Genomic DNA, 23,733 nt, shown 5'->3' on the forward strand with positions numbered 1-23,733 from the left:
TAGTTTTCGCAATAGATATAATCTGTAATGACATGAATGTTTGGGACAATATTATCCGGTTTCTAATTGGCTAATTTTAATTTAGAACGCGGGGTGGACCAATGAGATTAGAACAAATTCGGTCAAGTGCGATCTGGTCACGAATTAATTACGATTCGTATTTAATTGTGACAATAATTAAAAGTAGTTCATGCTTATTTATACATATTCTTATTCATATAATAATTTATGCGAAAGTATGTTTATTTGGTTGTTTGTCTTTCCCGTCGCAACGGGTAAATTTTTTGGCATAAATTTTGTTTCTAGAGATAGTTAGGAAGCTAGAGATATATCTGACTATATCTCCCTTTGAAACGTCTGCGAAGCCGCGGGTAACAGCTAGTTATGGACAATTGGTCATCTACAAATGCTAAAAAACAAATTAATAAGCATGAAACAACCCTTTAGTTTTTTATAAAAAAAAAAATTACTAACAACTAAATATTTTTTTATCGAACCTACGATCCTTAAGATGATATCACCACGGTAACTACTTCCTATAACCGAATAATTAGTCACGCAATTTGAGGTTAGGGTTAACACGCTTCATTTGATCACGATGAGTTTGAACTTGGCGAATTTTTAAACAAAATATTATTAAAAATGTATGTGGTGGTGCTTGAACGAAAATATCATTAAAATTTCATTTTATATCTCTTTTTTAGCTACTACATAAATGGCTCTTATTGCTTCGTTGAGAGAAAATAATAAGAAAATCTATAGGTACTTATAATATTGTAAAGCTGAAGAGTTTGTTTGTTTGTTTGAACGCGCTAATCTCAGGAACTGGTTCGATTTGAAAAATTATTTCGGTGTTAGATAGCCCATTTATCGAGGAAGGCTATCATATATCATTACGCTAAGGCCAACAGCAGCGAAGCCACGCGGGTGAAACCGCGAATCGCAGCTAGTTAAAAGTATCTTGGGTTAGTCTGCCTGTAGTGTATAGCTTCTCTCAATGGTTTCTCAATAGATTCATGTGTTTTTATAATGAGACTCTTATTATATATTTTTTATTATACAGAAGGAAAACTAGTTTAATAGAAATAATTAGTAACATTCAATACAAAGCAGATGTTTAAAAAATATTAAAGCAAAAACCTCACTGACGTTATCAGGAAATATATTGCAATCATCATTTATAATTTATAAGTTGATCACGAATTTTACTAACGTATGAAATCATCAAATAATGATTTTCAAGTGAATTATTGGTGATTCAATAATTGGGTATTTTGACTATAGTTTTATAGATGCATCACGTTTAAACAGATTTTGTTAGATGAGATAGAAGGTAAGAAGTATATAAAAAATGCTGAAATTATATGTAGATAAAATATATCCAAGTTCAGAAATTTTCAGACATGAATTGAGGCTAATTTTTAATTTTTTAGCGTTATATTTGACTAGCTTTCCACCCGCGGCATCGCCCGCGCAGTCAAAGAAAAACCCGCATAGTTCCCGTTCCCGTGGGATTTCCAGAATAAAACCTGTCCTATGTCCCGGGGTAAAAAGTAGCCTATGTCCTTTCTCGGGTATCAAAATATCTCTATACCAAATTTCATGCAAATTGGTTCAGTAGTTAAGGCGTGATTGAGTAACAGACAGACAGACAGAGTTACTTTCGCATTTATAATATTAGTATGGATTTGTTTGATTGTTTCTAGCTGTGCATTTGGTTTCTTACTTTCAAATATTAAAATAAAAATGTAGAAAGTATGCAAGAGCTTCGTAGTATATACATTTATAGATTATTTTAGTATAAGACGAGCGTTATTCCTTGAAGGATGTTTTATTTATTAATAATCACATAAATAATTAAGTTCCTAGTTTAAAAGTTTTTATTAGTTAATGCGTTATTGAACATCACGATCTCTTAGATAGGAAGTATTTAAACATCTTACAGAAATACGTAATTTTTTACTTTGTACGGTAATTACGTTTTTTCATTTATAATGTGAGGTAGCTTATTTAATAACCATCTTTAACGAGCTCATTTTTAAAGTGAAACTTTTATTACATCGTCTCAAACTGTTTGGTCTGTGTAGCGCATGTCGCGTGTATCGCGGCTGCCGAGTAGGTATACCTACTCGGCAGCCGCGATACACGCGACATGCGCTACACAAAGCAGTGTTCGGAACCGTTCGAACAGTTTCACTTTTACCGTGGTTTCATAAAACCACACAACATTTTTTTGTATTTGTAATGAAGTTTAATATTTTCTAGTAAGTATGTCGTTACTAGATATTTTCTTAAATGAAATAAATGTTTTAGTAATCTTTAAAGTTATAGTAGGTACCTATATTAGTAGCTTTTTGTATTTTATAGTATTTTTCCTATCCTTCTTGTGAGGATGTATGTGTATGTATCTATGTTTGTTACTCTTTCACGCAAATACTACTGAACCGATTACAATGCAATTTTGCACACATATAGAGAGTAACTTGAATTAACACATAGGATAGGTTTTATCCCGAAAATCACACGGGAACGGGAACTATGCGGGCTATTCTTTGAAAACGCAAGCGAAGTCGCGGGTGGAAAGCTAGTATTATAACATAACTATCTCGATCATTTCGTATAGCAAGCCACTCCAGCCTAATGACATACTTACAGTAAGAACTAAATAGAAGAAATAGCTTCTAAAACGAAACAAACAAATCCAATATAACTAGGTACTATAGACAAACAAGACTTTCCATATAAAGAAAAACATTCACACCAATACAAAGCAACTAGCAACCAAAGATGGACATCAAATTAGGACCTTTTAAGATTTTAACACCTTCTTTTCTGTAATAAATTCTCAAACAAAATGAATAAATTTCTTTGAAAGTTTTAAGCTATTGCATAGCTTTTATCTCAGACTTTGAGCGCGGCGGCCGAATGTAAAAATTCCGTAACGAAAAAACCTAACACCCCCCACTCCAATCGGCACAGCGATGCGATGCTATGCAAAAGCTTAACCGCGGCAGACCTGGAGTGCCACACGAATTTTTTTTGCCTTCCAAGTTATCCAACTTATATAACATAAGTTGAGGTCAAAAAACACATTGATTTGCTAGTAAATTGTTGTGAAAACCACATCTAATGCAATAATTGACCATTTTACAGAGTCTAGTGTTTCGAAGGTCTTAAATTGTCGAGTAATTAAATTATAGGTAACCTGGCTGTTTCTAATTGTCTCACGGATTTAAAAAGGCATATGACGGCATCAATAAATTCGATTTATTGATGTTATTGATTCGAATAGTATTTTTTTGACTAGCAATTTGCATGAGCTTTTTTGGATTTCGATATCCCATAAAGTTTTAGCTTCAAAACATATTTTTGCAAAAAAAATGTATTTCTAGGTAACTATAGGTACAATACTGGTATTTTCATCTGCGATTTTTATTTTTGAAAATTATTTGTAAAATTAAAATGTCAAAATGTCTTAGTTTTATAGTTTCATACATAATATTAGTCAGTTTTTAAATCGGTTTTGAAACTTTAATGTGTGTAAACTAAAAAGTCGGGTCAAAAGAATCATCTATTTTCCATAAGAGGTACTTCAAGAGAAATTGTACACATTGTGTGCATTTCAAATTAAATTGTACACATGAAAATGGATCTTATTCCAAATACCTAAAGGATAAAATCGTGTGTATTATTATTGCGTTGGAAAGTATTCTTTTGTCTTTTCTTTGTACAACTTAACATACTTTGTTTTGTGTCTTTTGTCGTTGATAAATTTATTTTCTTTATGAATGTTATGTGCATTTGTGTCGTAATATTCTATGCATACAAATGATAAATAAACAGAACTATATACATGTTTGTTATAAGTGTTATAGCTTTTAAAAATTAATTTCAAATTCTATAATATGATATCTAATAATAATTTAATAAAAACAATAATTTAAAATGTCTGTGTGTTTTAGCTTGAGCTACTGGGCCTATTTTGATGGAACTTACCTAAACATTAGTTAATCACTGAACACGTATTTAGCGAATGTTATAGCATAATTTGTTCTACATATTTACAAAACGTCGCGAAAGTCAGTTTTAAAATAGGTATGTTTTATTGGAATGTCTATCCGTCGCAATGCCATCAACGGCTGAACCATTTATGATTAGTAATGTTGTATCGCAATTAACACTATAATCAATATCACAATGGTAATAAAAATAATACTTAATAACGTTATAATCTCGCACCATAATATAGTAATAACATAATTATTATCTTTGTTAAAATATTAACTTGCCCTAAAACGGAATAAACACGAAAAACAAACAGACAAACACACATACGAGCGCATCACAAATTTATTTAAGCCTATGTCAATATTAACTAAGAAACAATCTTTTACTAAAGTATAATTAACAGGAATTGTTGTTTGGTTTAACCAGATTTCCAGAAACGAGGTAATGTAAATTTATAGTTTACTTATTAAAGAGTAACAAGCGAAGTTGTTGGAAAAAGCTAGTATATTTACTAGCTTACTACTCTCCATGTGGATAGATAAAAAAGCCAGAATGTAATCTATCTCTGTGCTATATTTCATCTCGATTGGATAAGCCGTTTTTGTTTGCGAGAGCATTTCTTATAGTAAAAGCTCTGTAGTTAAAGCTCTGTAGTAAAAGCTCTATAGTTAAAGCTCTATAGTTAAAGCTCTATAGTTAAAGCTCTATAGTTAAAGCTCTATAGTTAAAGCTCTATAGTAAAAGCTCTGTAGTAAAAGCTCTGTAGTAAAAGCTCTGTAGTAAAAGCTCTGTAGTAAAAGCTCTGTAGTAAAAGCTCTAATAGTAAAAGCTCTGTAGTAAAAGCTCTAATAGTAAAAGCTCTGTAGTAAAAGCTCTGTAGTAAAAGCTCTAATAGTAAAAGCTCTGTAGTAAAAGCTCTGTAGTAAAAGCTCTGTAGTAAAAGCTCTGTAGTAAAAGCTCTGTAGTAAAAGCTCTGTAGTTAAAGCTCTATAGTAAAAGCTCTGTAGTAAAAGCTCTGTAGTAAAAGCTCTGTAGTTAAAGCTCTGTAGTAAAAGCTCTGTAGTAAAAGCTCTGTAGTAAAAGCTCTGTAGAAAAAGCTCTAACAGTTCAAAATATCCAGACCTATTTATATACAAAAAATTGGTTTGACGTGAAATCGCGAAATACAGACAGTTATTCTCAACTTTTATTTATTTATGACACTTCATTGTACATATAACAGGAATTTAAAATAAATGAATACATAAAATTGGAAAGTGTACAATATAGGCGGCCTTATTGCTTAAAAAGCAATCTCTGCCAGGCAACCATAAAAATAAACGACATGAAAGACATTGGTAAAAGCGAGGGCGCATCAAAAAGATAAAAAAAAGGTTAGATAATACAAATAATTCATTAAATAATAATTAAAGAACAACTTTAATATGAGTTCGATTGCACTTGCTCATGAAATTATCAGTCCTTGATAAGTGTACGAATTTTAAGTTAAATCCGTCCGTTTAAAGTGGGTTAAATTCGACTCAAAAGGATTCAGTTACATACAAACATATAGGGGAAGCTAATCCTGGCGATCCTTATAAGGATAATAAGATAATTTTTGAAATAATTGTATTGTCACCGATCCTTGATAAGTGTACAAAATTTGAATAAAATCCGTCCGTTTAAAATGGGTCAAAATCGAATCGAACGAAGTCGATTACATACAGGTATAGTGAAGTCCCATGTCCCCTAGTGGGGTAAGGGGCATATGCATTATACATCTGTTTCACTGATCGATTTTCTTTAGGGACAAGTAGGTGATCAGCCTTCTGTGTCCTGCCAGACCGAGACATTTTTTTTTCTTCGTCTCCACCGGGAATCGAATCCAGGACAGATCGGTTCTACGCTCACGCGTCAACCACTGTACCAAGGAGGCGGTTACATACAGGTGAAGCTTATAAAAGCGTGTTTAAAACTTTTGAGTTTGAGTTCAACTAGTTCCTCTAGTCATTTGAGTAGGTAATAACAATGCGAAAATAACCAATTTAAATAGACGCGTATTGCTTATATCATTTTAAGATTCGTTTAAGATAAGCTTTTTACTCGCGGAGGCTGTGACGTCATAAGCGTGTTGATCATATCTAAGATAAAATATGGCTGTTATATAATTTATTAGTTTTTATTGGCTTCATTTAAGCCCGAATTAAGGGGTTAGTATTATCAATATGTATGTTACTTTCAGTGAAAATATATAGCTTTGAAAATATTCAGCAAAACTAAAACGCTCGATGCAATAAGCTTCAAGAATCGAAATTGTTTTTTTTTTTAATATATTTTGTATTGAGGTAGTTACTAATAACAAATCTAGATAATACTTACAAACAAAAATTTTAACGAAACTATAAAACATAAATTGAAATTTAATTTATAAAATTGGTTAATTGTTTAGATATAACTATTTTTTAGGAAAAGCGGAAGATACAAACGAACACACATACAGTTTTTAATTTATTATCTAACAAATAATGAAGCAACTGTAGCAAGCACGTTATACACTAAAATTAATAACGTCAATCCAAAAATCAACCGTGCCCACCGTAGCTTACCCTTATCGATCATCGTTCGAAAAATAAAAAATAACAATAGCTAAGGTCGAATGAGATCATTACATCCCATCCATTTCGATACATCAATCAATTTGTATGTCTATTTGTATCGACGGAACGCCCACGTTATGTTTTTTTTTATTTTTTGTCCATAATTATTATTTAATTATATGCTGTAATTTGTTTTTCATTAATGTAATGGCTGATCGATTGTTGGAATTAGATTTTTTTGTGTTAAGCCTATCTGCGTATTTATCTGTAACTTAAGATGAAACTTAAGTACGTAGTACGTACCTATGTGTTAAATCTAATTTATTAACTCTAAGTAATTATTATTAATTTCCATTGACTTATAGGCTCGAGTTGATATTATAGACTACTAGATTTCCGCCCGCGGCTTCGCCCGCGTTTTGAAAGAAAAACCCGCATAGATCCCGTTCCCGTGGGATTTCCGGGATAAAAACTATCCTATGTGTTAATCCAAGTTACCCTCTATATGTGTGCTAAATTTCATTGTAATCGGTTCAGTAGTATTTGCGTGAAAGAGTAACAAACACACACACACATCCTCACTAACTTTCGCATTAATAATATTAGTAGGATTTTCTAAATCGGTAGTTGCATACAGATAAAAAGACGTCCTTTAATAACCTGTTCCCAGGTTCGAATCCGGGATAATCAATCGTATGCGACGTTAATTACCCTTAATGAGCTATGGGTAATTAACTCAGCAATTGGAAAATAATTAACTATATTAACATTCCGTGTTTACTCCTCTTATTGGATAAATCTTTGTTTTTTAGAAGCCGCTTCCTCAGGTTTGTATGGGATAAAATCTATGGTGTATTTATTGAGGTAGTTACTAATCTTCTATAATATAAAAATGAATCCCAAAATGTGTTGGTAAGCGCATAACTCGAGAACGGCTGAACCGATTTCGATAATTCTTTTTTTATTATATTCCTTGAAGTACGAGGATGGTTTTTATGTAGAGAAAACGTAAATATGTACCACGGGCGAAGCCGGGGCGGACCGCTAGTCTATAATATAAAAATGAATCCCAAAATGTGTTGGTAAGCGCTTAACTTGAGAACGGCTGAACCGATTTCGTTAATTCTTTTTTTATTATATTCCTTGAAGTACGAGGATGGTTCTTACATAGAGAAAACGTAAATATGTACCACGGGCGAAGCCGGGGCGGACTGCTAGTAACAAATAAAATATTATAAAACTGAAGAGTTTGTTAGTTTGAACGCGCTAATCTCAAGAATTACTATTCCGATTTGAAAAAATATTCCGGTGTCAGATAGCCAATTTATCGGCTATATAATATCATCACGCTAAGAACAACATTTTATGTTTTTGATCAAACAGAATCCTCGAAAATCGAAAATCCTGTTCCAACCCTTAGTGCATTTGTATCGAATTACACATTAACTTTATTAAACATTTATTTTATTTACCGGTTATAATATAACATAATACTATATACGCATTTATTTTCTGCCTATTTATCATTATAATTATTAACATTGTACATACATAATTTCATTTTATTTATTTACGTTATATACATAATTACATACTGATATTATATCTACCTATATTACATGTTTTAACTGATGTATTTATTTATTAGTATCTATCTTATTATTGGAAATATATCTCACATAATATACTCATTTTAAATTATCCCTATATACAACTCTAGACTGAAACTCCAATAGTCACTTGGGGTCACTGAAAATCAGTGGTGGCATAGACTAATATATTTATTAGTCCATGGTGGTGGCAAGGTATTAATCACCTTGCCATCATAAACTGAGCTGGCTCCATTTGTCAGGTCACTCACTGCCACATTACCAACTGTGTTCTCAGGAATAAGATTCTTTTATTTTTAGAATTTTTCTTTTATTTCTTTTGTTTTTCCTTTGTAAATGTATATCTTTATGTGATTCTGACAATAAATGTGTTTTATTTATTTATTTATTTATAAAATATCATCTAGTTCGACATATATTTTTAAAGTGAAACTTTTATTACATCGTCTCAAACTTTTTGGTCTGTGTAGCGCATGTCGCGTGTATCGCGGCTGCCGAGTAGGTATACCTACTCGGCAGTCGACCGTCACGCGACATGCGCTACACAAAGCAGTGTTCGGAACCGTTCGAACAGTTTCACTTTTACCGTGGTTTCATAAAACCACACAACATTTTTTTTTTTAGATTTGGTCTTGAAAATTACACGTATGATCTAAAAGAAGATTGGTAATTTTGCTTTATACCCTCTCTTAAGCAGGTAAACTGAAAGCTCTAAAAATTCCGTAGCGTAAAAACCTAACACCCCCCACTCCAACCGGCACAGCGATGCTATGCAATAGCTCTACCGCGGCAGTCCTCGAGTGCCACACGTATTTTTTTTATTTTCGATGTTTTTTTTTCAATTTCTTCTAATCTATAACATAAGTTCTAACATCTAAAACCTTCCGCAAACCGAGGTTATTAACCAGGTATTGCATAAAAAAGTCATTTATTTTTTGCCACACAACGTCAGTCATGATAGATGTCCTGTGTACTAGATCAAGTTATTTATGTTCTAACTTACATTCTTCAAGTTATGTAACACTAGGTTTCGTCCTGGCTTCACTTGTGCAATTTATGTTAACACAAGTATAGAAATAAAATTAGAGAAGATAAGTTACATCAAAATTAAAAAAAAAATGAATGTTTTGTAGTTTGTACTTTATAATAAAGATGAAGTATTTGAAATGAGGATATGTGTATGTGTGAGTGTGTATGTTTGTGACTCTTTCACGAAAAAACTACTGAACCAATTACAATGAAATTTAGCACACATATAGAGAGTAACTTGGATTAACACATAGGATAGGTTGTATCCCGGAAATCCCACGGGAACAGGAACTATGCGGATTTTTCTTTGAAAACCCGGGCGAAGCCGGGGGCGGAAAGCTATTCTTTCATACATTTTATGTCGTTTCAACTTAGTCAGGTTTGTCTCCAATTTAGAGCATTTAACCATAAAAAGAATATAAACAACTCTACCTTTAAATCACACATGATTCAACCTACATTACCCCCCATCTACGCTCATCACTATATCTTATTAACCAACTTCAAAAAAAGGAGGAGGTATTTTTTCCAAAACCAAAACAAACGCAGCGATGTACTTTAAAATTCGTTGAACTAATTTTGTCAAGCTCACAGTTATATCGTTTAGTCATTAACAAGTGACCTCGATTTAAACAAAAGATTATCTTACAATGACCAAGTCATGTTTAGTTCTTTAGTTATGTGACCTACTAACAACTTTTACTTATACATCCTTTTCCGGAAAAGTATTTAAAAGCCTATGTTTTTACGACTATAAAAATAATAGTAAAAAAAAGTAGAAATGTTGTTTTTAACAATTTTAGCTTCACCTGTATGTTTGTATGTAAGCGACTCTTTTCGACTCGATTTTGGCCCATTTTAAACCGACGGATTTTATTCTTATTTTATACTTTTCGAGGGTCGGTTTCAATACAATAATTTGGTGAGTTTATCTTATATAAAATAAAAAAATAAAAATTGACATTTTTATATTCAGTTGATTCTAAATTAAGATTACTTAAACACGAATAATTTATTATAAGTCGCTTCACCCCGGTTGACCTGCAGGTGAGATAAAAATATATCAAAGTTTTTGTTTCTCGGAATATTGGAACTTTCTATTGGAAGTAAATTTTTAAAATCACTCAATAAGTATAAAAAAGCAAATAATCAAATCATTTATTTTTATGATATTATGTAATAGGTACTATAGATAGCTATATTTAAAAGTAACGACTATAATGCCATATTCCAGCTTTCACTTGACTATTTTTTTCTACTGTATTTATTAGATTTTAAGTAATAAGACATTCAGTTACTAAGTCTTCAGTTACCACCGTATTAAGAGGGCGTATAAAGCCAGATAATTCTACGATTAAGCCCCGCACATTACGCGCCATGCCGCGCGCCCTCACAATACCCTCATACACCCGGCTCATCCAACGTACGTAAAGTTCATCGCACGCTAAATTATGTACACAATATTCTTCGCTCGTTCAACGCGTATTTTCGGTAGTTAGTAGGTATGTTGTCTAAAATAATTGTATAAAACAGTGAAGTTGAAATCATCACAAATTATGTAATATGTCTTTTTATTATTATTTGTTTATAATTATTAATGATAATCGATACATATTATAAAACAGTAAAAAAACTGTCTGTATGTAATATATAAAAAAAAAACAATATTAGGGAAACAGTATAGAGCACGAATCCGTAAAAAAGTCTGTCGAAATAGCGAGTATAGATACTATTTTTAAATAAACATACGCAGTCGACGACACACATTCCTCCAGAACTTTATTTTGATTAATTTGGTTATAGTCCATTGAATGAGTCCCTCCAAGGGGGGTCTAGAGTGCATGAGTTAGTAACGTAAGATGTTTCTTCGGAAACATGTCAAGAGTCCCTAGGTAATAAACATACTAAAACCCCGGGCCACTAGGAGGAGCCCCGGAGTGGGGGGAGGGGGGAAATGGGTCCATTTTTTCATTTTTCGCTTAAATCTCAAAAACGGTACATGTTAGAGAAAAACTTTCAAGGAAAAATTGAAAGGCCATAAAATTATCTACAAGTTGTACCTGAATCATTTTTTCCTATATCCTACCGTTTCTGAGTTATACGCAGTAAAACATGATTTTGGCTCAAACAATTTCAACATCAATCGATCAAAAAATATTTCTTTCTTCCAAAAAACTCAAATGTGCAACTTGTGACCAGTACTGATAGATTGCTCTTAATTAGGTCTATAATTGGTAAAATAAACACATTCCTCCATGGAAGCCTTTAGGAGGAATCGATTGTCAAAATATTATATTAGGGCAGTTTGAGTTACTGAACTTGATCTTTTTATTTTTTTCTTCCAAAAAACTGAAAAGTGCAACTTGTGACCGGTACAGATAGATTGCTCATAATTAGGTCTATCATTGCTAAAAATACCAGATTCCACCACGGAGGCGTTTACGTGGAATTGAATTTTATCAGGGTAGTTACGATACATGAACTTTTTATTTTTTTTCTTCCAAAAAGCTCAAAAGTGCAACTTGTGACCGGTACAGATAGATTGCTCATAATTAGGTCTATCATTGATAAAAAAACCAGACCATGGAGGCCTTTAGGAGGTATTGAATTTTTGAGGCAATACGAGAACCACTCACGTTTTTTTAAGACTATTATAATACAAGACCCACTCACTTATTAGTAAGTATCAAAACAAAGATACGGCGGTCACGTTTTAAAAATACCTCAATACATCGCAATTCGATTATCATATCAGCAATTACTGCGAAATTGTGTCGACTGATAACCCAAAATTTGTTATCAATACATTCTCTTGTGAAAGTCCCAGTTTTCAAGCACTTGACCTCGTTTATTACGTAACATTTGGGTTATCTGTACTTAATAATATTAATCAGCTCTAAGTATTATAGAGCTGAACGGTTTGTTTGTTTGAACGCGCTAATCTCAAGAACTACGGGTCTGATTCCGAAAATTCTTTCACCGTTGGATATTTACATGATCCCTGAGTCCTACAGGCTCAGGGTGTCACACTATTGGTATACTAAGCGCGAAGGGACTTATAGGTTTGCATACACTGATCATGAAAAAAATACTTAACAACAAAATTACGTCAAAAATTTTTAGCTAAATTTTTCCTGAAAATCCATGTTTTCTTCTCTGGCTTCGCGCAGCCGGCATATAACGCTTCTCTAATGTGAGCATTTTGTCTATGAAAACATAATCTTAAACGATAGCCCACGTGCTGGTGGCAAAGCTGGGCGGGTTGCTTGTTATGGGTATACACAAAGAGTTTTAAGATTTCATCTATTTGAAAAAAAAATGCGTCTGGAATTTTTTAAGTATTTTTTACGTACTCAGCGTATGCAAAACTATAACCTATTTTGAGCTTAGTATACCAACAGTGGGACACCCTGTATAGGTACCACGGGTGAAACCGGGGAGGACTAGTGTTATATAAAAAGTAATGATTTGATTGTTTGTTTGCTTTGTTCCTGAATGACATCCATACTAATATTATAAATGCGAAAGTAACTCTGTCTGTCTGTCTGTTACTCAATCACGCCTAAACTACTGAACCAATTTTCATGAAATTTGGTATGGAGATATTTTGATAATCGAGAAAGGACATAGGCTACTTTTTATCCCGGGAAAATGACGCAATCCCGGAAATCCCACGGGAACGGGAACTATGTGGGTTTTTCTTTGACTGCGCGGGCGAAGCCGCGGGCGGAAACCTAGTAGGCTATATTTTATTCTATACTAGCTGTTCCGCGCGATTTTACCCGCATTGCTCCGCTCCTGTTGGTCTTAGCGTGACGATATATTATAGCCTATAGCCTTCCTCGATAAATGGGCTATCTAACACCGAAAGAATTTTTCAATTCGGACCTAGTTCCTGAGATTAGCGCGTTCAAACAAACAAACTCTTCAGCTATATTGATATTATTGATAAATGACACAAAACAAAATGGAAAACACTACTGGAAGAATAAAACTATTTGCATAGAAAATAACAGTAGTCACGTTATAAATTATAATACAGGCAAAACCAAATGATTATCTTGTATGCCAATTATAATTCAATTAATACCATTAAAACTATGATCTATAAAGACCATTACATATAGAATCGTGACTATTTTTATTCTTACTCATCCATAACCTTTAGTATTTAAAATATTTTAAAGTGGTTGCCGTATTGTATTTTTTTGCTGACTTCTTATTTCATCGAAACATAAAAAACACGAATTTCGTGTTTACAATTTGGAGCTTTTTTTTGGTTATTTTGGGGCCATTGTCTATAGAGGTGATAAATTAAATAAGGTATTAGACTAACTGATTCCCGCGACTTCGTCTATGTTAAAATGGTGTTTGAAAAGTTGGCATAATTTTTTCCTCACACACAACAGCTATCTGTTCATAAAAATACCTTCATAAACGGACTAGCCGTTGCAGATATTTGCTATTATGATAACTATTATCGAATTTAACTGTTTCGTTTTGTATAGACACTTTCCTGTGCATTAGAAAAAGATCTTTTTTTGTTATCACAGTAAACATATTTCAATTATTTATATACTTTGGGTGTAAGATAGAAAAAACTACATTTTTCATAAGAAGTGAATTGACTAATTATTTACCCTTGACTTTTAAAATCGAAATGAATTTGAGGAATTTATGAAATAATAGCATATTAATAACACTTTCTAAGTATTTTTTATGCGGTTTTTCCCACTTTAATACTAAAAGGACTGACTAATTGTGGTATATTATAATGACCTTTAATTCAGACGTCATTATTGTGACGTCATTTTCTCAATAATTTTGCCTATTTCTACTTGATCGAATCCTGTTACAAATACCTATGCTTTTTAAAAATAACACAGCGGTTTTACCTGCTACTCTGCGCCTATTCACCTACCTATTCGCCTGTTCTTACCGTAATGATATACCTACAGCATTTAGCTTTCCTCGATAAATGGAGTAGGTATATATCAGTGAATTAATTTTCCAAATCGGACCCGTATTTCCTGAGATTAGCGCGTTCAAGCAAACAAAGTGATAGTGAAGTATAGATAAGAAATTTAAAATGACATTTTAAATAGAAACCTTGATCCAATTGCTATAACTACGAATTAATCGCGAATTATCTTTGATTAGCCGAAACCGATTTCCTTTAGGTCAATGTTGAGTTGGATAATAATTGTTTGTAACACAATAATTTATTATGAAAGTATACGTATATAAATTTAAACAGCATGGTATGATTGAGCGAATGGTATGATTTTAACTATAATAATAATAAAAAATATTTATTGTTCTTTAATGACAATATAAAACAATAACACAGCAAAATAAACAAGTACAGAAGGCTGTCTTATCGCTTGGAGCGATTTCTTCCAGACAACCATAGAGCAAAGGAAAAAGATGTTGAAAATTGTGTAAAAATGTGTGATATATTTATTAATTTTATTCTAGTACATACTTGCATGTGTAATGTTCATCACGTTGCTCATACAAGTCATAAAAGTATAAATGTTTGTTTCTCCATCACATCAGAACGGCTGAATGGATCTGGAGGAAATTTGACATAAAAGATAGACTAATAAGGTATAGAACTAATAACTATTAAGAAATAGGAATAAATCTACTAGCTATTGAACCAGTTAATTTAATTCTAATAAATGATTTTCTATATTCAGTACAACGACGCTACATACAATTTTTAATAACAGAACTCAAAATTTCGCAAAACAAACACGATCAAAAATAGATAAGACCGCGAATAAAAAAGCCAATCTACTTCAAGAATTTCGTTGTATGCAATTGTGTATTCTTTTTACAAACAAAAAATTGTCAATTTATGAATATCGTCTTCGCTGTGGAATTTTTTAAAAGCCCCTATTAATAGATATAAATACATTGTAAAAAGTATAGGAATGGCATAACAATGCCAGTCATTCAAGTTTTGTATTTGCGATACAAAAATATACTTCGAAAGATAAATGTGTGAGTATGGTAAGTACCATACATTATAAAATACTAGCTTTCCGCCCGCGGCTTCGCCCGGTTTGTCTAAAACCTAATAAATTAGATACTAAAACCTTGCTCGAGAATAATTCTATCTATAAAAAAAACCGCATCAAATTCCGTAGCGGGACAAAGGGACAGAGAAAGCGACTTTGTTTAATACTATGTAGTGATATATCATCTGGGGGCACGGTAGTGCCCCCGCCAAGACGAGCCAAGCGAAAGCGAAGCGCACGGGCACTACCTACGTTTTCTCGAAGCGCTTCGACGTTTTTTTGAACCCTCATAACTTGGGTTTGGATTATGCTAGATCAACAAAATTTTCGGGATATATTGTCAATAGCGGACTTATTGAACATATTAAGTTTTAATTACATTAGCTTTTATACTTCAGATTTTATTTATATCTAAAAAACGCTAATTTCGTCACTGACTCACTGATGATCATCAAAATTCTTAAGGTATTTCCTAATGTCTTAGAAAGCTGAAATTTTGTATGTAAGCTAGTATTAGCACACAAACAACAAAAAAATTATAAAACTTGTAACTTTCATCCCCCAACCCCTTAAACTAGGGGATGGGAGTTTGTATGAGACCTGTAATTTTAAATTAAATTTTGATTACGCTAGAGGTCTAATCTAATAATCTAAAACTTGGTTCCCCTATATTTTTTTTTAATATATATGTATAGGTACTCCTTGTTAAAAAAAAAAAAATAAAAATATAATCGACATATATTGAGACATACTTCAGATCAGATCATATTAATATGAATGAATTGACAGCGAGCGCGTCGATTGTCGATTGTCTTGCTACTGATTTAAAAGTGAACATGGATTGTGAAATAGTTTCACTTGAAGTAAATCTTGGACCTTGCCATCATCATGTGTCAGCGAACAGCGAACAGCGAACAGCGAACAGCGAACAGCGAACAGCGAACAGCGAACAGCGAACAGCGAACAGCGAACAGCGAACAGCGAAAAGCGACAGCGACAGCGAACAGCGAACAGCGAACAGCGAACAGCGAACAGCGAACAGCGAACAGCGAACAGCGAACAGCGAACAGCGAACAGCGAACAGCGAACAGCGAACAGCGAACAGCGAACAGCGAACAGCGAACAGCGAACAGCGAACAGCGAACAGCGAACAGCGAACAGCGAACAGCGAACAGCGAACAGCGAACAGCGAACAGCGAACAGCGAACAGCGAACAGCGAACAGCGAACAGCGAACAGCGAACAGCGAACAGCGAACAGCGAACAGCGAACAGCGAACAGCGAACAGCGAACAGCGAACAGCGAACAGCGAACAACGAACAACGAACAACGGTGAATGTGAATGTGAATGTGAATGTGAATGTGAATGTGAATGTGAATGTGAATGTGAATGTGAATGTGAATGTGAATGTGAATGTGAATGTGAATGTGAATGTGAATGTGAATGTGAATGTGAATGTGAATGTGAATGTGAATGTGAATGTGAATGTGAATGTGAATGTGAATGTGAATGTGAATGTGAATGTGAATGTGAATGTGAATGTGAATGTGAATGTGAATGTAAATGTGAATGTGAATGTGAACATACACAAACACAAACACGAACACGAAAACGAACACGAAAACGAACAACGAACAGCGAACAGCGAACTCGAATTTTAATTCGAACACAAACACAAACACAAACACGAACAACGAACATCAAACAACGAACAACGAACAACGAACAACGAACAACGAACAACGAACAACGAACAACAAACAACAATCAACGAACAACTAACAACGAACAATGTGAATGTGAATGTGAATGTGAATGTGAATGTGAATGTGAACAGCGAACAGCGAACAGCGAACAGCGATCAGCGATCAGCGATCAGCGATCAGCGAACAGCGAACAGCGAACAGCGAACAGCGAACAGCGAACAGCGAACAGCGAACAGCGAACAGCGAACAGCGAACAGCGAACAGCGAACAGCGAACAGCGAACAGCGAACAGCGAACAGCGAACTGCGAACAGCGAACAGCGAACTGCGAACAGCGAACAGCGAACAGCGAACAGCGAACAGCGAACAGCGAACAGCGAACAGCGAACAGCGAACAGCGAACAGCGAACAGCGAACAGCGAACAGCGAACAGCGAACAGCGAACAGCGAACAGCGAACAGCGAACAGCGAACAGCGAACAGCGAACAGCGAACAGCGAACAGCGAACAGCGAACAGCGAACAGCGAACAGCGAACAGCGAACAGCGAACAGCGAACAGCGAACAGCGAACAGCGAACAGCGAACAGCGAACAGCGAACAGCGAACAGCGAACAGCGAACAGCGAACAGCGAACAGCGAACAGCGAACAGCGAACAGCGAACAACGAACAACGAACAACGAACAACGAACAACGAACAACGAACAACGAACAACGAACAACGAACAACGAACAACGGTGAATGTGAATGTGAATGTGAATGTGAATGTGAATGTGAATGTGAATGTGAATGTGAATGTGAATGTGAATGTGAATGTGAATGTGAATGTGAATGTGAATGTGAATGTGAATGTGAATGTGAATGTGAATGTGAATGTGAATGTGAATGTGAATGTGAATGTGAATGTGAATGTGAATGTGAATGTGAATGTGAATGTGAATGTGAATGTGAATGTGAATGTGAATGTGAATGTGAATGTGAATGTGAATGTGAATGTGAATGTGAATGTGAATGTGAATGTGAATGTGAATGTGAATGTGAATGTGAATGTGAATGTGAATGTGAATGTGAATGTGAATGTGAATGTGAATGTGAATGTGAATGTGAATGTGAATGTGAATGTGAATGTGAATGTGAATGTGAATGTGAATGTGAACATACACAAACACAAACACGAACACGAAAACGAACAACGAACAGTGAACAGCGAACAGCGAACTCGAATTTTAATTCGAACACAAACACAAACACGAACAACGAACATCAAACAACGAACAACGAACAACGAACAACGAACAACGAACAACGAACAACGAACAACGAACAACGAACAACAAACAACAATCAACGAACAACTAACAACGAACAACTAACAACGAACAATGTGAATGTGAATGTGAATGTGAATGTGAATGTGAATGTGAATGTGAATGTGAATGTGAATGTGAATGTGAACAGCGAACAGCGAATAATCTGAAACTTGGTTCCCCTAGATATATATGTATATGTATAGGTACTCCTTGTTAAAAAAAAAAAATTAAATTTAATCGACATATATTGAGACATATACTTCAGATCAGATCATATAAATATGAATGAATAGAAGTGTTGCGAACGTCTCCTGCCTCTTACGTCCACACAGTAGCTAAAAATAAAAAAAAAATTTGTTACAAACAACTTACAAAAAGAAATGAAATCCCACCAAAAACATTTTCATGTAAAATGTTGCCAAGACGAGCCCATATGACTCGCACTGTCAAAAAGTTATCAGATCTCATGTAGAGCCAAGCTTCTAAAACTACACGCCCTAACTCTACAAGGCCTAACTTCACAAACTCTACACCTTAGTCAAAATATGTGGCTTGGCCGTTCATTACTACAAGAACTATTGTATAACACAAAAGTAATGAACAGTGAATTAATTTTTCACCTTACGCCGATGTGAATGTAGCGAAATGGCCAAGCCACATATTTTGACCAAGGTGTAGAGTTTGTGAAGTTAGGCCTTGTAGAGTTAGGGCGTGTAGTTTTAGAAGCTTGGCTCTACATGAGATCTGATAACTTTTTGACAGTGCGAGTCATATGGGCTCGTCTTGGCAACATTTTACATGAAAATGTTTTTGGTGGGATTTTATTTACTGAAATTGGCTTCTTTGTTATGTTTTAAGTTATTTAAAATAAATATTGATAATTAGATCTGATATTGGAATTTTAATAAACAAAATTAATTGACTGCGTTTTTTAAATTTAATCCATACTAATATTATAAATGCGAAAGTAACTCTGTCTGTCTGTCTGTTACTCAATCACGCCTTAACTACTGAACAAATTTGCATGATATTTGGTATAGAGATATTCTGATATCCGAGAAAGGACATAGGCTACTTTTTATCCCGGGAAATAGGATAGGTTTTATCCCGGAAATCCCACGGGAACGGGAACTATGCGGGTTTTTCTTTGACTGTGCGGGCGAAGCTGCGGGTGGAAAGCTAGTACTTTATAGTTAAATATTATATTATCTGTGTTGAATTTAGATTTAATTTATCTGTATTAAAATATCTATGTTATTAATTTTCCCAAAACGACGGAATATTCTAAATTCGTAGCGTATGTTTAATTATCATTAATGTAATATGAACAATTGTAATTTAAATATTTTGATATTAATTTATACCTACATATTGCAAATTGTAATGAGCATTCACAACATTTTTAATTGACGATGAGGAAATATCAAAAACTAAATAATTTTTGGAATAAATTAAAATAATTGGGTTCGTAAATGTACCAAACTAACTTTGTACACTGTCCAATAGAATGTTGTGTGACCTTTTTATTGATAAATGCACTTAAACTCTTAAGTAATAAAAGTCTAATTATACTAATGTGTTTTTATAATAAAAAATAAACATTCCGCAGTCTTTCACTAAATAGAAAGCGATTCACACCTCCTAACATAATATGTTTTTATTTTATTTAATGTAAGCGATAGGTACCACACCTACTTACATAGGTATATATATTTTTATTTTATTTAATGCAATAGGTGTTTATTGAATTACGCGCGTTGAGAGTAAAATTTCAAAGTCGCGTCATGTTAATACCGTCAAGTCATGGAATAAGGCAACGGTCTTTGGTATGATTGAATCTTGCCAAAGAAGTTTCACTTCTGTCACGTATGCTCCGCAGTCCGCACATACATTATTGCACGCCTCATAAGCGAAGCGTTGAGGTGGGTACTACTGTCACTTCGCGCAAAACATCTGATTTTTCAAACTTAAAATGTCTTTATGTATCATACATTGCACTTGTAAGATAATACATACACACACATATTAAGAAAAAACACTATTTTTAACGTTCATGATATTTTTGATGTCATTTTTGTTATTTAAACTAGTTAAAAAACAGTTTAAAAAAGTTCTGTCTTGGACGTCCGTGTGTCTGTATGTGCGGATCCTTTTTCTTGTTAACACGATAGCGACCGAAATACTTTACTAATCGAGTCTTTTTTTTCTCTTACGCTTGAGTATGCTCAGGAATAGAACCCTTTCATTTTTCAGGGTCTGATTCGATGTGGTTTAATTGTTATTAAATAAACAAAAATAATAATTAATAAATATTTATTAAAAAAAAATTATGAGGCGTGCACTTTTGGATTTTCCAAATTATTTTCTTAATTATGCGAGCGCGAGCGTGTTCACGGTACAAGCTTGTATTATATGAGATTAAACTATGATTTTGATACGAGGAATCTCGTGAATAAATTAATAAATTATAGAACTGAATCATCTGCGTTCATACATTCTTTTCCATAAAGATTCATCTGCTGTTTTTGCATTTACATACCTTAATTGGAAATAATGAATATGCATAATAATACTACGTTATATTTTTAATTTGTTTACTTATCTTTATTCTAATTTATCTTCCTGATTACTCTAATAGTAAAATTTAAATTGGTTTAGTGCGGAACTTTGAAAAAAGTTTTTTTTATGATGCCTCCAAAAATATGTGTTTTTACTTTTTTAGGTACTTGAATGTTTGCAAAAAACTTGACTTTATTAATTTAATATGGATATTTGTTATAATTAATTTAACTTCAGTATTGTAGCTCTACCTACCTATATTTATTGAGAGAGCAATCTTTAATTTTTTAAACTGATTTATTTGATTACTCATTACAGCATTAAATAGATAAGTTAAATACTTATATCTTATCCTAGAAGCTCATAATATCTAAAATATCGTTGCGCAGTGTTAAAAGTTTCATCAAAATTGCTTCATCAATTTTCTTGTAACAGAACAAACATATTTACAAGGATAAGAACATTTCAAGTAAAGTAGATATCTGACCAAAGTTTTTAGGTTGTGTAGAGAAAACATACAAGTGAAAGTAACATCTTTTTACTAAAATTTCTTTTGAATATGTTGTCTTAATTTGTAAGTAGGTAAGATCACATACCTACCTAACTGTTCATAGGTATATATTTTAGTAAAAATAACTCTTTACTACTACAAGTAGCAAATTAATGTCGGTATAGTTAATTATTTTCAGATCATAGAGATATTAACATAATACATTTTTAACAAAACAATTCTTCCTCATGTGACGCATTAAAAAAACATACAAAAATTATAAATGTTAATTAGTTGTGTATACTTAATAATGTAATTTTTTAAAGCTTCTAGTTTTGGCCTAGAAAACCTGATCCTCTTTAAAAAAAAACTATATTTTTGACTCTACATTTCATCCGTTTAAACATAAAACGTTATATTTTGTCTACTTTATCTCATTAGATATAACTGTGTGAATTAATTACACATAATAAAGAAACAATAACTAAAACTCGAGTGAAATATAAGCCTTGCATTAAGTTATAAACAGCCAAGGTGAAAAAAAACAACTTTTAGGTTCACTTCAAGCAAACTTGCCGTACCAGATACCTACAATAAAAACTGCAAAACTCGTCTATTTTAAAACGTATCCCTACGTATATTGCACCTAACTTCATCCAGGTGATTTTGAAGACATTCGCAGATATAAAATTGACACAAAAACATACCTAATAACCTAAAAGTTCCGGTTAGCACACATAATCACAAGCACTTTGGTTAATTTAGAACTTATATCACGATAAACACAGTTAACTTTTGCCTGATTTCACAGCGGTTTTTAACACCCGTTATTTTTAAATTCGCGTGGCGTGACGTGCGTTCGAGTCGGCGGTCGACTCGGTTCTACTCCTAGCTTCGTATTTTCTGACCTTCGCTTACAAATGCGACTGTCGGCGATACCGGTCTGGTTTAGGCAAAAGTGGTTCTACTTTTTCCCTCTCACTCACTCACGGTTTCGCGTTTTCGAATTACAATATTGATAACAATTAGAGAGCATCGTTTGGTTTTTGTTTACTTTTACATAAATTTTTATGTACATTTAAGTTGTCTTGATTGTGCCCTGATTGTCTCTCAAACGAACCCTTCGGAGTCCTAACTAAATAGACATTATCATATTATGAAAAACAGATAGATAAGTTTACCTTTCTTCGAAATCATTTAATGACTTCACGAATACAATTAATAAATGAACACGACTTACTCCTGTATAGGCTCTATCCTAAATAATAAACAGAGGGTCATGTTTGGTTATGTAGAGTAATGACTCTACAATCTACAATGGTAAATAAATATAAATAAATAAATAAATATTTCGGGACAATTTTCACACACGGCACAATCTGATCCCATACTAAGCTTTCGCGTGTGTTATGGAAACCAGATGGCTGATAAACATACATAATATATAACTTTAAATAAATACTAATATATTATTAACACGCAGACACAGAGCAAACACATATGTTCATCACACAAATATTTGCCCCGGGTGGGAATCTAACCCACGACCAGTGGCTTGGAAGGCTGGGTTGGAAGGCTGGACTACCAACCAAGCCAAGCGGCCATAGTCACGATAGTCCTTTATTTTTCTGTCTGTTATATTATCTCTATCTAATTCGTATAATTATTTATTTCAAGTTGAAGAGGGATACATTTGAAATGTATATATTTTTAGTGCTAGATACAGTTAAAAAAGCTTAATTTTTAAGCTTTAGCTTGCATTTTTTGACATATAATAGTAACAAATCAGATTAACTCAATTAAACATGCTAAAACTTATAGTCAGGATTGTGTTCTAAAAAATAAAATAGAGTTTCAAATTCTTCTATTATGAATCACATATTTAAAGTCTTAGAACTTTCTAGAAACTAGAATAAGCGTGTGTTACTGATCTAAGATTACGTGATAAGAATATTATATTGATTTGAATACTAATTCATTCCGATCGGGTAAATTGGAATTTTTGTGCCAATATAGTACTCTACATTTACTCTACTAGACTCTACACTCTACTACTACTCTACTCTACCATTTTAAGAGACGATTTACTGTAATAAAATACTTGAAAATTTATTTATTTATTTATTAAATAAATAAATAAATTTCTACACTCTACTACTACTCTACTCTACATTCTAAGAGACCTATTACTATAATCAAATACTTAAATATATTTAATAGTTAAGAAATATATTAGTGTCCGACTAAGAACATTGACTGTAATTGCAAATTGTTCCTTATTAAAATTTACTTATTCTTAGAAGAGCTTGTGTTGCTTTTTGACTCAACTTAAAAGCTACCTATAGGTATATAGATTTTATTTCACAAGTGGAGGTAAATGAAGGGAATATCCAATGACAAATTTCTTGGAAATAATTTTAA

General features: G+C 33.2%; 1 protein-coding gene across 3 annotated transcripts in view; it reads right to left on the reverse strand.

Moving 5' to 3' along the window:
- The window catches only part of sano (CABIT domain-containing protein serrano), a 113,462-nt gene extending 91,253 nt beyond the window's left edge, over positions 1-22,209 (reverse strand). For 2 of the 3 annotated variants that reach the window (XM_089709316.1, XM_089709314.1), the window contains exon 1: positions 22,020-22,209. The gene's annotated coding sequence lies outside the window, so the exon portion shown is untranslated. The remainder of the gene's footprint in view (positions 1-22,019) is intronic. The other variant, XM_089709315.1, reaches the window with a different exon arrangement.
- Positions 22,210-23,733: the final 1,524 nt, after the last annotated feature.

The sequence above is a fragment of the Colias philodice genome, chromosome 22, assembly GCF_061535455.1.
Source record: "Colias philodice isolate Cphi_HAF_F1 chromosome 22, ilColPhil1 Martin Lab GWU primary, whole genome shotgun sequence".
NCBI lineage: Eukaryota > Metazoa > Arthropoda > Insecta > Lepidoptera > Pieridae > Colias > Colias philodice.